Source organism: Chenopodium album, chromosome 10 (genome assembly GCF_948465745.1).
Source record: "Chenopodium album chromosome 10, dcCheAlbu1.1, whole genome shotgun sequence".
Lineage (NCBI taxonomy): Eukaryota > Viridiplantae > Streptophyta > Magnoliopsida > Caryophyllales > Amaranthaceae > Chenopodium > Chenopodium album.
In genome coordinates, this window is record NC_137843.1 from 18669694 (window position 1) to 18678125 (window position 8432).

At 35.2% G+C, this 8432-nt stretch overlaps 1 non-coding gene across 1 annotated transcript; it reads right to left on the reverse strand.

The window, feature by feature from the left end:
* Positions 1-7450: 7450 nt before the first annotated feature.
* On the reverse strand, positions 7451-7557 carry LOC145565982 (small nucleolar RNA R71). The gene has a single exon (XR_014095330.1). It is a non-coding gene; the product is annotated as a small nucleolar RNA R71 (small nucleolar RNA).
* Between the last annotated feature and the right edge of the window lie 875 nt (positions 7558-8432).

The following is an 8432-nucleotide window of genomic DNA, read 5'->3' on the forward strand; positions in this document are numbered from 1 at the left end:
TCCATAAGCTCTTGCCTCCGTAGGATCTTTTACTCGTCTCTGCTAGATATAGATTGGATCTTTGACTTTGCGATGAACATCTTCAAACATGATCAGGAAATTTGGAGAGCTAACTTTTCCTTCAACTATTTCAATCTTTACACTTTGCACATGGACTTGTTCAACTCTTCCTTTGTATCTTGTTGCATCATAAATTCTACTAATTATATACCTCTGAAATTTTGTGAGCTTCTCAAAGAAAGTAGTATTATTATCAAGAAATGGTACAATTCTATGAACCATTCCATAATCCCAAGCTTTGTAGTGCTCCGCCACATATGGTGCCCTTCATTCCAGAGAATGTGGATGAATTGACACAGTACCCACTCTGGATTTGGTGTTGAACATTATTCTACTTCCCCATATATCATAGACATCATACAACTTGTATGACCTTGATACAACTAAATCGTACAAGAATCTAAAATTATTATCATTTATTTTATTTAGGATTATATTCTGAATATCTAGAATGAGTCATAGGATGATGACCATTACTTCGTACATTAGGAACCTTCGAACTGCTACATGACAACTCTTAATCAAATCATCTCGAGATCTCTTTTTTGATGAAACAATCATGGCCTCCATCAAGGCCCAAGTGGAGGGTGAAACCCGCTCCATTGCTTTATCTGTTTCTTCAATAAGAGTTTTCTCTCTGCCTCCATCTTTTCTAGTTGATGGGCAGGAGATTTTTTTGATGTCCCGTGCTTCTTCACCATTGGCTAATTTTCTAGTTAGACTATCTGCCAAAGAATTCTTCGATCCCTGTATATGTTCAACAATAAAAGAGAATTGGTTAAGCCATAATTGCCAACGCAGGAGTCTTCCTTGCGCTTGCGTATTAGACAAATTCTTTTTAACAAAACCAAGTATGCCTTTGCAAAATGTTCTTATTAAGAACTGTTTAGGGGCTAAGAAGATTAAGAACTTCTCGATCCCTCTAACGACTGCAAGGATTTCCTTTTGCATGGTAGGATAATTTAACTCGGCTTTATTAAACTTCCACTGCTATATCTGCAAAGTCTTTCTCCTTCTTTGATTTTTAACACAGAACTCCAGTGCTCATTACTTGCATCTGTTTCAAGGATTAAATCATCTTCACTAGTAGGTAGTGTTAGTACAGGAAGATCTTTACACATAGCTTTTAAATCTTGAACAATTATGGAATCACTTTCCTTCCAGTTCCAAGTTATTTCTTTTTTGAGTTTTCGTTGTAATGGTTTTCTTAACATAGCAAGATTTTCTATGAAATCAGAAGCATAGGTTAAATATCCTAGAAATCTTTCTAGTTGTTTTCTATCTTCAATTTTATCTGGGAATTTTTCAATCTTTTCCAGAATATGTTTTTGCAATATTATTTGTCCTGCTTTAATCTCTAATCCTAGAAACTCAATTTCTTGTTTAGCATAAACGCATTTATCTTTTCCAAGGATTATACCATGCTCAGCACATTTTTGAGTTACAGCTTTAAGATCATTCATATGTTGTTCTAAATCTTTTGAGAATATTAAAATATCATCTATGTAAACCAAACAACAATGATTAAGTTCTCCAAAAATGTTATCCATTCTTCTTTGAAATATCTGTGGAGCATTTTTTAATCCAAAAGGCATTACTAACCATTCATAATGCCCTTGCAGGGCACTAAATGCAATTAATGGAACGCTTTCTTCTTCCATTTTAATTTGCCAGTAGCCACTCTTACAATCCATCTTAGAAAACCATGTGGCTCCTTGTATTCTATTAAATAACACAATTTTATTAGGAATTTAATAGCCATCAAAGACAATATTGTCATTTAGTTGTTTATATTTAATGACCATTCTAGCTTTACCTCTTTTTTCTTCTGCATGATTCCTTACCATGAATGCTGGACTATTATGAGGACTTTTGCTATTCCTAATCAACTTTTTATTCAACAATTCTTTTATTTGTTCATCAAATTCCAATATATCTTGGTAGGTATAAACCATTTGTCTTACTCTGATAATTTTATTAGGATTTGTTAGAGTTATCTTAGCAAATGCCTTATCCTTTTCCCAATGCTCTAATGGATTTGTTGAATATAGTTTTTCACATAATTTTTCTTGCTGCTTATTTATCTGATCTATTAATGATGAATCACGCTCAGAAATTATAAGTGCAACCTCTTGTTGTGTAGGTGTAACCTTATCACCACGCTGGCTGCGCGCAAATTTCATAGTCTGATGGTTATAAGCATTTGTTATTTTTTGTATAGGAACATAATGACCATTAATAGTAAAGATTATTTGATCAATGGTTTGAGTGCATGGAAAGTATAACCTTTGAAAGATATTTCCTATTATCATATCATGACTAGGTTGATCAGTAGCCCATAAAATAGGAATAACACATTGAACTCCTCCAATTTCTATTGGTAATTCTTCAATTATTTCCGTATGCATCATGACACTGTTATTAGCAATTCTAACTTGCATAGGAGTTTTAGCCTTTTTCCACAAGAATTCTAGGAATAATGACCTTTTTCCAAAACATGTAGAACAACCACTATCAATACATGCACATAATTTATATTTATTATAATCTTCAATGCATATATCAATTGGAATATAAATGCTATTAGGATTAGTACTGGATATTTCATTACAGGCTTCCATTTGCATATTCACTTCATCTTCATATACTAGTTCACTCACAGTTTTTGTTTTATATCCAATTACCTTTCTTTTATCAATAATAGAATTATTCGGATCTTCATGCACTTCAAAATTAGAACACGAACCAATATCTATACTATGTCTTACTGGTTGCTTTAAGGCTTTATTAGCTTCATATTTCTCATTTAGCTTTTTTATTAAAGCCAATATTTCTTCTTCATCTTCTTCGGGTTTCTCGTTGACTTGTTTTTTCATCCTTATTATATTTGAATTTTGTCTACTTAGACTTGGTGTTTTAAGACTCATACTTCTCTGCATTTTAGGATTCATAGTTATCCCAATATGAAGTAATCCTGATTCATCAATTAACATCTTACATGACCTATTCTTTACTGCAGGATTCATGAAAAATTCTTCCCATGTTTTTTCAATTTCTATTTCATTAGGATTAACCTTTATAGTATAGGGATGATTTTCTTTTTAGGACCTCCTCTTGCTCATATTTTTGAGCATCTACTATTTGTTTCTTGAAAGATGAATCTATAGTGTTAACCAACTTATAGACTACCTTCCATCTTAACTGTATAGGTCGGGTTCCTTTATGCATGTTTACTCCAAGAGTTAATAACTTGATTGCTAGAAACTTTGGAGCATTTGAATCTTCTAAGCTCACATAATATCTGGGTTCACATATATAGCTTACAGTTCCTTGACTTAAGCTACAAGTGATGCCACTAATAATCTACTCATAAAACTCTTTATGTCTAACATCACAAACAAAGATTAAACATTTAACAGTTTTACCAAAATCTTGTAAAGGAATTATGTATACTTGCATACTGCACCAATACAAATATAACTATATATAATTTCCTTTTTCTTTATGGTTCTTAATGCTTTTCCAGTTCATGATATTAATTTCTGCGACTTTCTTTTTCACAATCCTCGATTACTATACTTCCTACCATTTCTTCACATACATATTTAGTTCTAGTTTTAAAGAAAGAAGTTTTGAATATTTTATCTTTAGTAATCTGGGGAAAATTCCAACTCTCTTTGTTCATTTGGTCTAGGTCTTTATCATCAATAGAGTACTCAGCTCTTTTTAGTTGACCTATAGTCATTTTACTTTTATTCTCATCGTCATCTGATTCTGAGTTTTCTAATAATTCTCCTTCCATCATATTATTTATTTCTTCATAATTTTCATCTTCAAACTCATCACTGTCTTCAGGTTCTTCATTATACTCATTTTCCTCTTCTATTATTTCTACTATTCCTTTATTATTACTTAAAGCCAATTCTAAAGCCTCGTTTTATGGTATTTCAATGTAATCCCAAGTTCCTAAGGCTTCCATGAATTTGTGATTTGCTTTCTTACATTCATTATCATAATGTCCTAATTCCCCATAAGACCAACACTTGCATGTTTTCTTTTTCTTAGGAAAATAGGTTGCCTTTTTGAAAAACCTACTTGGTTTTCTATATTTATGTTTGTAATACTTCTTTTTATAGGTTCCTCCTCTTGATCGATCAAATTTATTTTTCTTATAATTCCTTCTCTTATTATAGTTTTTTCTTTCACATCCATAGTTATTTGGGAAATCCCAACAAGTGAGAAATTGTCTTTTCATTTGTGGAGCTCCTGCAACCTCCCTACATTTCTTTTCAATCCATTTTCTGAGAAAAGCAATTCTATTTCCTAAGGCATCTCTAGCTAAGAATGTTTCTCTCCATTCTTGATATTTTTCACTAATTTCTTCATTAAGAGGACTTGGTAATTTATCGTAGAACATTCCAAGATTTGTTTCATTTTCTATGTTTCAAATTCAGTAATATAGTTCTCTACATATTTGATATTACAGATGGACAAATTACTTAATTTTCTTTGCTATTCCATTCATTTTTCATTAGGATCAGTTCTAGAGCCAATAAATTCTAACTCAATGTAATGACATAACTGTCTAAACATTCTAGTCGGAGATTCACTAGCTCTTAATGTAGTTTTGACTTCTTCATCTATCCATCGTACCAGTCTTCTACACGGCCATAAAAACTATGTTCGATGTAATTTAAGAAATTTTCAGAAGTCCATTCAGTGTTTAAATTAAGTACACTACTCATACTCTTTTTCCACTGATCTAAAACATCTTGTCTATCTCTTACACCATCTAATTTAAGCTTATAACCAGTTTGACTTATAGGTTTAAGAGTCACTTCTTCTTATTTAGGCATATGATTAGTCAAAACCTTGACACTAAATCGAGCATTCTTCCCTGGTATGTATCTTGGTCGTGTGCAACTTCCTTCTTGATACCTAGGTCTTTGGATAACATTGTTTACATTAATGTTTTCATTAATAATTTCTTCTCCAACACCATTATTATCCATTATTACTCTTTTACCTAGTTTATTTTCAATCGTTTGCTTAACCACTTTGATAACTTGTTATTCAATATGATTTTAGAGTGATTTGAACCTTGCTTACTTGAAAAATTGGTGTTTTGGTTCACTTTTACTCTATCTTTGTGAATTCTTTGTGTATCCCTTGCTTCACGGGTTGTTAGTGTTTTTATTGAGTTTTTAGGTCCAAAGGCAACCATTTGAAGCATATGGATGATAAAACCGAGGTTAGATGCCGAGACAAAGGAGCAAAATCGAAGAAAAGGTGAAAAAAGAGCCTAAGAGACCTTGCATGGTCGTGCCACATCCTGCACGTCCGTGCAGGGGGTGTTCCAGCAAGCAGAACTTTATGCCAGAGCTTGCACGGACGTGCAAGAATGAAGCACATCCGTGCATGACCCCAAGCACGGCCGTGCAGATGGCTGCACATCTGTGCGTCTTTCCCAGGCCAAAACTGACCTTCTGACTTGCTCTACACGATCGTGCACTAGGTGGCACGTCCGTGCAGCTTAGACTGCACATCCATGTCGATCCTGGCACGTCCGTGCAGACCTGTAGACGAGCCTGACTCTTGTTTTCTCCATCCTTTTTATTTGGGGGTTATATAAATACTCCCCTTAGCTCTTTTGTAATGGGATCCAAGTTTTTAGAGCTTTTCTCTTAGTTTGTAATCTTAGAAACAAAAATACTCACAAATCATTAGTTAGATTTTGATTATTAGCTTGGAACTTTCAATTTCAATCATTGTAGAAGACAAGTTCCACCATTGCTATTCAAAGTTGAAGCTTCTAGTAACATTTCTTACTTTACTCTTCAATTTTAAATGCTTTAATTGTTAATTATTTGCTTAATTCTTGTATGCTTAGATTCTTAATTAGCTTAATTCTTAGTTTGAATCTTGTTCATGAGTAGCTTGAAATTCTTAATTGCTTTAATCTCCATGGATTGTGAGTAGTCTAATTTTCTAGGGTTTGGGGAAAACCCTCAATGTAGTCACCAATTTTTGTTGCATGTGTTAATTTGGTAATTTTTGGGTTCTAATTAGTTGAGGTTAAGTGGTTTAATTGCTTAGTTCTTGTATATGGCCATTGCTATAACTATTATCCAAGATTTCTCAACGAAGGATCGAGAGATGAACTTGAGTTAGCTCCTTTATGCTTAATTAACTTGAAATGACATGAGAATAGGAATTTCCAGTCAAGGGAATTTTTTTTGTCATCGTGATTATGCTTTAATACTTGTTTTATGCTTTGTAACCACGAGAGTAGGTTGTATTCATGATTCAAGTAATCCCTCTAGCTTGAGAGAGTAGTTTGGTGCTTTAGATGACTTCCCCTATATTATCCCCTTAATTTACCATTGTTTGTTACATGCTATTTGTGATTTGTGATGAAGTTGAGTGGTATGTCCCGAGCCCTAGTTACCACTAAATATCTTAGTCTCCCCTTAGCCTTAGTAGATTTGAACTAGTGCATGTTACATAAAACCAAACCAATATTAATTTCATTTAGCTTATTTAAATGGTAGTATCTCGGTGGTTGATTCAACGCCTCTCTTGGGTTCGACCCTTTCTTACCCTTGATATTAGCTAGTGAGACCAAAATAGGATTTTATCTTTGGTAGGCTCAACGACGGCCTATCAAATTTTGGCGCCATTGCCGGGGAGGCAAAGTCACATTGAATGTATTATTGTTGAATGAGACTAAGTGTGTGTATTTGTATCATAATTTTTCTTATTTATTTTTCCTGAATTGTGTTTTTAACTTGTGATAGTCATTGCTAACGTTTTTCTTAGCTTTGTTTGGCTTTGCATGCCACGAAAGAGTAAGCAATCACCACTTATTCCCGTTGATTTAGAGTTGAACAAGACCTTAAGGAACATAAGGAGACTCTTGCAAGGTACTCCGGAATTCTCCATTGTCTATTCGGATTCCGACTCGGAAGAGGTTCTCGGGAACAACGAAGAAGATAACATGGGTGATAATGATCCTCCTCCTCCTCAACCGCTGCTTCGAGATTATGACCACCCCAACGCATTCCAACTACGGAGTGGCATATGTCTCCCTACTACGAATGCAAATAATTTTGAGCTTTCACCTCAACTCATCCGTATGACTCAAAGTGATCAATTTGGAGGTAGTTCTCATGAGTTTCCTTTTGCTCATTTGGACAACTTTCTCGAGTTGTGCACAACCATCAAGCAAAACAACAATACGGAAGAGTTCATCCGTATGCACATGTTTCAATTCTCCCTCCGTGACAAAGCAAAGCATTGGTTGAGAACGGTTGAAGAGGGATCATTGAGCACTTGGGATGAAGTCACTAGAGCTTTCCTTGGAAAGTATTGTCCTTCGGAAAAGACCGCCGAACTAAGAAGAAAGATCACCAATTTCAATCAAGATATTGATGAAACGTTGAGTGAAGCTTGGGAGCGCTTCAAGGATTACACTAGGAAATGCCCATGCCATGGTTTCACATCATGGATCATTGTTCAAAGCTTCTATGACGGTCTCACTCCTATTTCAAGGGCCAACCTTGATTCTGGGGCCGGTGGTAGCCTTAAAAAGCTATCGGTGGATGATGCATACAAAATGATTGAAGAAGTGGCAAAGAACTATGCATATGGAGGTGATAGAAGGCAACCTCAAGCAAAGAAGGGCGGAATCCACGATCTTAGTGAAATAGACCTTATTGCATCAAAGTTTGATATGCTAGCTCACAAGCTAGATCAAGCTACCCTTACACCTCCAAGCTCTTCTTCACAAGTCATGTCTTGTGAGACTTGTGGAGGAAATGATCACTTGTCCTCCTATTGCAACTCAACAAACCAAGAACAAGCGGCGGTTATTGGGCAAAGAAATGAGAAATATTCCCAACCTTACAATCAAAGTTGGAAACCCCAACAAAACATGGGATGGAAGCAACAAAACCAAGGCCCCCCTCAAAACCAATACAACCAACCCCATCCTCAAAACCAACAAGCTCCATACCGTAACCCTAACCAAAAGGACCAAAACCAACAAAGACAACAATATAACCAACCCACTCCTCCTCCTCCACCTCCTCAAAAGAATAGCCTTGAATCCGTGCTTGAAACTTTCATGACACAACAAATAAGAAAAAATGCGGATATGACGGCAAACATCCAACAACTTCAAGCGCACAACAAGATAATTGAGAATCAATTGGCTCAAATTGCGCAACAAGTTGGAAGTTCATCCTCCAATCCTTGTGGTCACTTCCCAAGCTCAACGGTTGTGAACCCAAAGGAGCAAGCTAAGGCTATTACTTTGAGATCGGGGAGAGGTTATGAAGGGCCGATTATAAGTGAAGAGGAGCCACAAAAGA